We start from the raw sequence: 7,500 nt of genomic DNA, 5'->3' as shown, positions 1-7,500 counted from the left end.
TTCATATATATATGTCAGGTCGACACACCACTTTTCTCTTTCAAATATGTACAAGTTTTGCCACATTCCGCGCTTGTAACATATCTTCTTTAACGCTCAATTTCTTTCATTTTTCTACCATACAGATATTTTACCGTACGCCCAAAAACGTACGTATTATATTTTTGTTCTATCGTAAAATCACATTTTTCTACGTACGCCAGCTTCGTACGTTTCTATCTTTGCCTTCATAAAATCACAAGATAATTTTATCTTCAAGAGTCTCGCTATTAACATCTTGTAAGATAAATGTACGTCCCAGCTAAAACGTACAAATACTTCAAGTTAAGTAATAATATATCATCGCTATTGACAAATTTTTAAGATCCAAGACACAGTTCTCTCTATATGTTTTAATATTTTTTATGTACTCAAATATATTCAAAGGAAAAAGTACATGGGTGATGCCATAGTCGTGGAAGCGCGTACGCTCACGCTGATCTTCTGACCGCCGGAAGCACGAAACCTCTGATCTGGGCAAAATCGGCAAGCCGAGGAAGAACGGACAGGACACATGCTGGACTGGCGAGAAAGCGTGTTCTTCCGCTCGCGCTAGGCATTTCGATTTCTGACACCTCTTGATTTAAAAAATCAGTTTTTTGATAGTTTTCTCTCTCCACTGGGCTATTCATTTTAGCCACAGTTTTCAATTGGTACGATTTGCTTCCAAATCTTACAGATGCATTTTAAAAAATTTTTCCATCGCTCGGACAGAAGAGTCGATTGCTCAGTGAGTACGAGTATACATACAAAGTGCATACGGGTAACCAACCCCGTAGGGCTTGCCACATATGGGCCATTCGGTCAAAGACACCGACCCGTGGCCACGCTGTGTGGAGAAAAGTCCGTAACGTAAACGGCACGAAACAGTCAGGACCGAAGCCCCGAAGGAGCTCTGAGACAGCTTCTCGACCGAGATCGTAGAATTGGCCCAAAACCCGCTCTGCTCCGTCCGCCTCGCACGGACCGTGTATCTCTTATAGATACCGAACGGCCGGCAAGGACGCCGGCGCCGCCGGCCGAATAGCACGCGCGCTTATGAGTGTAAACCGCCGCGGCAACAGACCGCCCGGCCGTGCTGTTGTAACATAGCGCGTGAACGAACGAAAAAAAAATTTATAGTAAACATTAAAATAAATTACACTACCGTAAACTAGACAAAAAATTACACATTTTTTCCCAATATGAAAATTTTCACAAACTTTTCAAAGTCCCATCGCATCGAGTAAACTTTTTTAATAACGCTTCCGCACGATTCTAAATGCTTAATCCATATGTGAAATCGTTCACTGATCACGAATATCGTATTTAAAAAAATTACAAAAATTTATTTTTCCAAATAATCAAAAAAAACCGAAAAATCACAAGAGTAAAGTACCATTATTTTAAACAATATGTCGTTCTAAATGCTTAATCCCTATGTAAAAAAGTTATCTAAGCAAGAATATGTAATTGAAAAAAATTAGAAAAATTTATTTTAGCCGTAAATCGAAAATAATGGGGACACCGGAGCTGTTCGAAGCGCCGAGACGCGCCGCGTACGGCCGAATATTTTCCAAGTCCCAACGTACCGATCAAGAGTAAAGTACCATTTTCCTACATTAGATTTCGTTCTAAATGCTTAATCCCTATGTAAAAACGTTAGTTAAGCAAGAATATCGTATTTTTAAAAAAATCTAATGATAGGATTTCCCAGAAAATTGAAAAAACCGTAAAATGTCAAGAGTAAAGTGCCATTTTCTGACATTAGATTTCGTTCTAAATGCTTAATCCCTATGTAGAAACGTTAGTTAAGCAAGAATATCGTATTTTTAAAAAAATCTAATGATAGGATTTTTCAGAAAATTGAAAAAACCGTAAAATGTCAAGAGTAAAGTGCCCTTATTTTAAACAATGTATCGTTCTAAATGCTTAATCCCTATGTAAAAAAGTTATTTTAGCAGGAATATGTTATTGAAAAAAATTAGAAAAATTTATTTTAGCCGTAAATCGAAAATAATGGGGACACCGGAGCTGTTCGAAGCGCCGAGCGCGCCGCGTACGCCCGAATATTTTCAAAGTCCCAACGTACCGATCAAGAGTAAAGTACCATTTTCCTACATTAGATTTCGTTCTAAATGCTTAATCCCTATGTAAAAACGTTAGTTAAGCAAGAATATCGTATTTTTAAAAAAATCTAATGATAGGATTTTCCAGAAAATTGAAAAAACCGAAAAATGTCAAGAGTAAAGTGCCATTTTCTGACATTAGATTTCGTTCTAAATGCTTAATCCCTATGTAGAAACGTTAGTTAAGCAAGAATATCGTATTCTTAAAAAAATCTAATGATAGGATTTTTCAGAAAATTGAAAAAACCGTAAAATGTCAAGAGTAAAGTGCCCTTATTTTAAACAATGTATCGTTCTAAATGCTTAATCCCTATGTAAAAAAGTTATTTAAGCAAGAATATGTTATTGAATAAAATGAGAAAAATTTATTTTAGCCGTAAATCGAAAATAATGGATCGAGCGAATCGGTCGATTGCGCCGAGACGCGCTATGATGCAACAGACGAGCGATTGGAACGCCCGAATATTTTCAAAGTCCCAACGTACCGATCAAGAGTAAAGTACCATTTTCCTACATTAGATTTCGTTCTAAATGCTTAATCCCTATGTAAAAACGTTAGTTAAGCAAGAATATCGTATTTTTAAAAAAATCTAATGATAGGATTTCCCAGAAAATTGAAAAAACCGAAAAATGTCAAGAGTAAAGTGCCATTTTCTGACATTAGATTTCGTTCTAAATGCTTAATCCCTATGTAGAAACGTTAGTTAAGCAAGAATATCGTATTTTTAAAAAAATCTAATGATAGGATTTTTCAGAAAATTGAAAAAACCGTAAAATGTCAAGAGTAAAGTGCCCTTATTTTAAACAATGTATCGTTCTAAATGCTTAATCCATATGTAAAAAAGTTATTTAAGCAGGAATATGTTATTGAATAAAATGAGAAAAATTTATTTTAGCCGTAAATCGAAAATAATGGATCGAGCGAATCGGTCGATTGCGCCGAGACGCGCTATGATGCAACAGACGAGCGATTGGAACGCCCGAATATTTTCAAAGTCCCAACGTACCGATCAAGAGTAAAGTACCATTTTCCTACATTAGATTTCGTTCTAAATGCTTAATCCCTATGTAAAAACGTTAGTTAAGCAAGAATATCGTATTTTTAAAAAAATCTAATGATAGGATTTCCCAGAAAATTGAAAAAACCGAAAAATGTCAAGAGTAAAGTGCCATTTTCTGACATTAGATTTCGTTCTAAATGCTTAATCCCTATGTAGAAACGTTAGTTAAGCAAGAATATCGTATTTTTAAAAAAATCTAATGATAGGATTTTTCAGAAAATTGAAAAAACCGTAAAATGTCAAGAGTAAAGTGCCCTTATTTTAAACAATGTATCGTTCTAAAGGCTTAATCCCTATGTAAAAAAGTTATTTAAGCAGGAATATGTTATTGAAAAAAATTAGAAAAATTTATTTTAGCCGTAAATCGAAAATAATGGATCGAGCGAATCGGTCGATTGCGCCGAGACGCGCTATGATGCAACAGACGAGCGATTGGAACGCCCGAATATTTTCAAAGTCCCAACGTACCGATCAAGAGTAAAGTACCATTTTCCTACATTAGATTTCGTTCTAAATGCTTAATCCCTATGTAAAAACGTTAGTTAAGCAAGAATATCGTATTTTTAAAAAAATCTAATGATAGGATTTCCCAGAAAATTGAAAAAACCGAAAAATGTCAAGAGTAAAGTGCCATTTTCTGACATTAGATTTCGTTCTAAATGTTTAATCCCTATGTAGAAACGTTAGTTAAGCAAGAATATCGTATTTTTAAAAAAATCTAATGATAGGATTTTTCAGAAAATTGAAAAAACCGTAAAATGTCAAGAGTAAAGTGCCCTTATTTTAAACAATGTATCGTTCTAAATGCTTAATCCATATGTAAAAAAGTTATTTAAGCAGGAATATGTTATTGAATAAAATGAGAAAAATTTATTTTAGCCGTAAATCGAAAATAATTGATCGAGCGAATCGGTCGATTGCGCCGAGACGCGCTATGATGCAACAGACGAGCGATTGGAACGCCCGAATATTTTCAAAGTCCCAACGTACCGATCAAGAGTAAAGTACCATTTTCCTACATTAGATTTCGTTCTAAATGCTTAATCCCTATGTAAAAACGTTAGTTAAGCAAGAATATCGTATTTTTAAAAAAATCTAATGATAGGATTTTCCAGAAAATTGGAAAAACCGAAAAATGTCAAGAGTAAAGTGCCATTTTCTGACATTAGATTTCGTTCTAAATGCTTAATCCCTATGTAGAAACGTTAGTTAAGCAAGAATATCGTATTTTTAAAAAAATCTAATGATAGGATTTTTCAGAAAATTGAAAAAACCGTAAAATGTCAAGAGTAAAGTGCCCTTATTTTAAACAATGTATCGTTCTAAATGCTTAATCCATATGTAAAAAAGTTATTTAAGCAGGAATATGTTATTGAATAAAATGAGAAAAATTTATTTTAGCCGTAAATCGAAAATAATGGATCGAGCGAATCGGTCGATTGCGCCGAGACGCGCTATGATGCAACAGACGAGCGATTGGAACGCCCGAATATTTTCAAAGTCCCAACGTACCGATCAAGAGTAAAGTACCATTTTCCTACATTAGATTTCGTTCTAAATGCTTAATCCCTATGTAAAAACGTTAGTTAAGCAAGAATATCATATTTTTAAAAAAATCTAATGGTAGGATTTCCCAGAAAATTGAAAAAACCGAAAAATGTCAAGAGTAAAGTGCCATTTTCTGACATTAGATTTCGTTCTAAATGCTTAATCCCTATGTAGAAACGTTAGTTAAGCAAGAATATCGTATTTTTAAAAAAATCTAATGATAGGATTTTTCAGAAAATTGAAAAAACTGTAAAATGTCAAGAGTAAAGTGCCATTATTTTAAACAATGTATCGTTCTAAATGCTTAATCCCTATGTAAAAAAGTTATTTAAGCAAGAATATGTTATTGAAAAAAATTAGAAAAATTTATTTTAGCCGTAAATCGAAAATAATGGGGACACCGAAGCTGTTCGAAGCGCCGAGCGCGCCGCGTACGCCCGAATATTTTCCAAGTCCCAACGTACCGATCAAGAGTAAAGTACCATTTTCCTACATTAGATTTCGTTCTAAATGCTTAATCCCTATGTAAAAACGTTAGTTAAGCAAGAATATCGTATTTTTAAAAAAATCTAATGATAGGATTTTCCAGAAAATTGGAAAAACCGAAAAATGTCAAGAGTAAAGTGCCATTTTCTGACATTAGATTTCGTTCTAAATGCTTAATCCCTATGTAGAAACGTTAGTTAAGCAAGAATATCGTATTTTTAAAAAAATCTAATGATAGGATTTTTCAGAAAATTGAAAAAACCGTAAAATGTCAAGAGTAAAGTGCCCTTATTTTAAACAATGTATCGTTCTAAATGCTTAATCCATATGTAAAAAAGTTATTTAAGCAGGAATATGTTATTGAATAAAATGAGAAAAATTTATTTTAGCCGTAAATCGAAAATAATGGATCGAGCGAATCGGTCGATTGCGCCGAGACGCGCTATGATGCAACAGACGAGCGATTGGAACGCCCGAATATTTTCAAAGTCCCAACGTACCGATCAAGAGTAAAGTACCATTTTCCTACATTAGATTTCGTTCTAAATGCTTAATCCCTATGTAGAAACGTTAGTTAAGCAAGAATATCGTATTTTTAAAAAAATCTAATGATAGGATTTTCCAGAAAATTGAAAAAACCGTAAAATGTCAAGAGTAAAGTGCCCTTATTTTAAACAATGTATCGTTCTAAATGCTTAATCCCTATGTAAAAAAGTTATTTTAGCAGGAATATGTTATTGAAAAAAATTAGAAAAATTTATTTTAGCCGTAAATCGAAAAAAAGACTGTTCGTTTCTCTGTCTCTCTCGCGCGATCGAACTATCGATGTTTCCCGACAAACTATTGGGAGTTTAATTAAACTTTATACATGAAATTACGCGTTCTGATCCCTGCTACACAGCCGTATACTTTTTATAATTTTGTGGAATCGGGAACCTTGAAATATTTAACATAACGCGGATCGTCTGTCTCTGTCTCTTTCTAGATCGGAAGAATCGATGTTTCCCGGCAAACTATTGGGAGTTTAATTAAACTTTATACATGAAATTACTCGTTTTGATCCCCGCTACACAGCCGTATACTTTTTATAATTTTGTGGAATCGGGAACCTTGAAATATTTAACATAACGCGGATCGTCTGTCTCTGTCTCTTTCTAGATCGGGAGAATCGATGTTTCCCGGCAAACTATTGGGAGATTAATTAAACTTTATACATGAAATTACTCGTTTTGATCCCCGCTACACAGCCGTATACTTTTTATAATTTTGTGGAATCGGGAACCTTGAAATATTTAACATAACGCGGATCGTCTGTCTCTGTCTCTTTCTAGATCGGAAGAATCGATGTTTCCCGGCAAACTATTGGGAGTTTAATTAAACTTTATACATGAAATTACTCGTTTTGATCCCCGCTACACAGCCGTATACTTTTTATAATTTTGTGGAATCGGGAACCTTGAAATATTTAACATAACGCGGATCGTCTGTCTCTGTCTCTTTCTAGATCGGAAGAATCGATATTTCCCGGCAAACTATTGGGAGTTTAATTAAACTTTATACATGAAATTACTCGTTTTGATCCCCGCTACACAGCCGTATACTTTTTATAATTTTGTGGAATCGGGAACCTTGAAATATTTAACATAACGCGGATCGTCTGTCTCTGTCTCTTTCTAGATCGGAAGAATCGATGTTTCCCGGCAAACTATTGGGAGTTTAATTAAACTTTATACATGAAATTACTCGTTTTGATCCCCGCTACACAGCCGTATACTTTTTATAATTTTGTGGAATCGGGAACCTTGCAATATTTAACATAACGCGGATCGACTATCTCTGTCTCTTTCTAGATCGGAATAATCGATGTTTCCCGGCAAACTATTGGGAGATTAATTAAACTTTATACATGAAATTACTCGTTTTGATCCCCGCTACACAGCCGTATACTTTTTATAATTTTGTGGAATCGGGAACCTTGAAATATTTAACATAACGCGGATCGTCTGTCTCTGTCTCTTTCTAGATCGGAATAATCGTTGTTTCCCGGCAAACTATTGGGAGATTAATTAAACAATATACATGAAATTACTCGTTTTGATCCCCGCTACACAGCCGTATACTTTTTATAATTTTGTGGAATCGGGAACCTTGAAATATTTAACATAACGCGGATCGTCTGTCTCTGTCTCTTTCTAGATCGGAAGAATCGATGTTTCCCGGCAAACTATTGGGAGTTTAATTAAACTTTATACATGAAA

The sequence above is a fragment of the Megalopta genalis genome, unplaced genomic scaffold (genome assembly GCF_051020955.1).
Source record: "Megalopta genalis isolate 19385.01 unplaced genomic scaffold, iyMegGena1_principal scaffold1018, whole genome shotgun sequence".
Lineage (NCBI taxonomy): Eukaryota > Metazoa > Arthropoda > Insecta > Hymenoptera > Halictidae > Megalopta > Megalopta genalis.
This window is presented reverse-complemented; position numbering follows the sequence as displayed.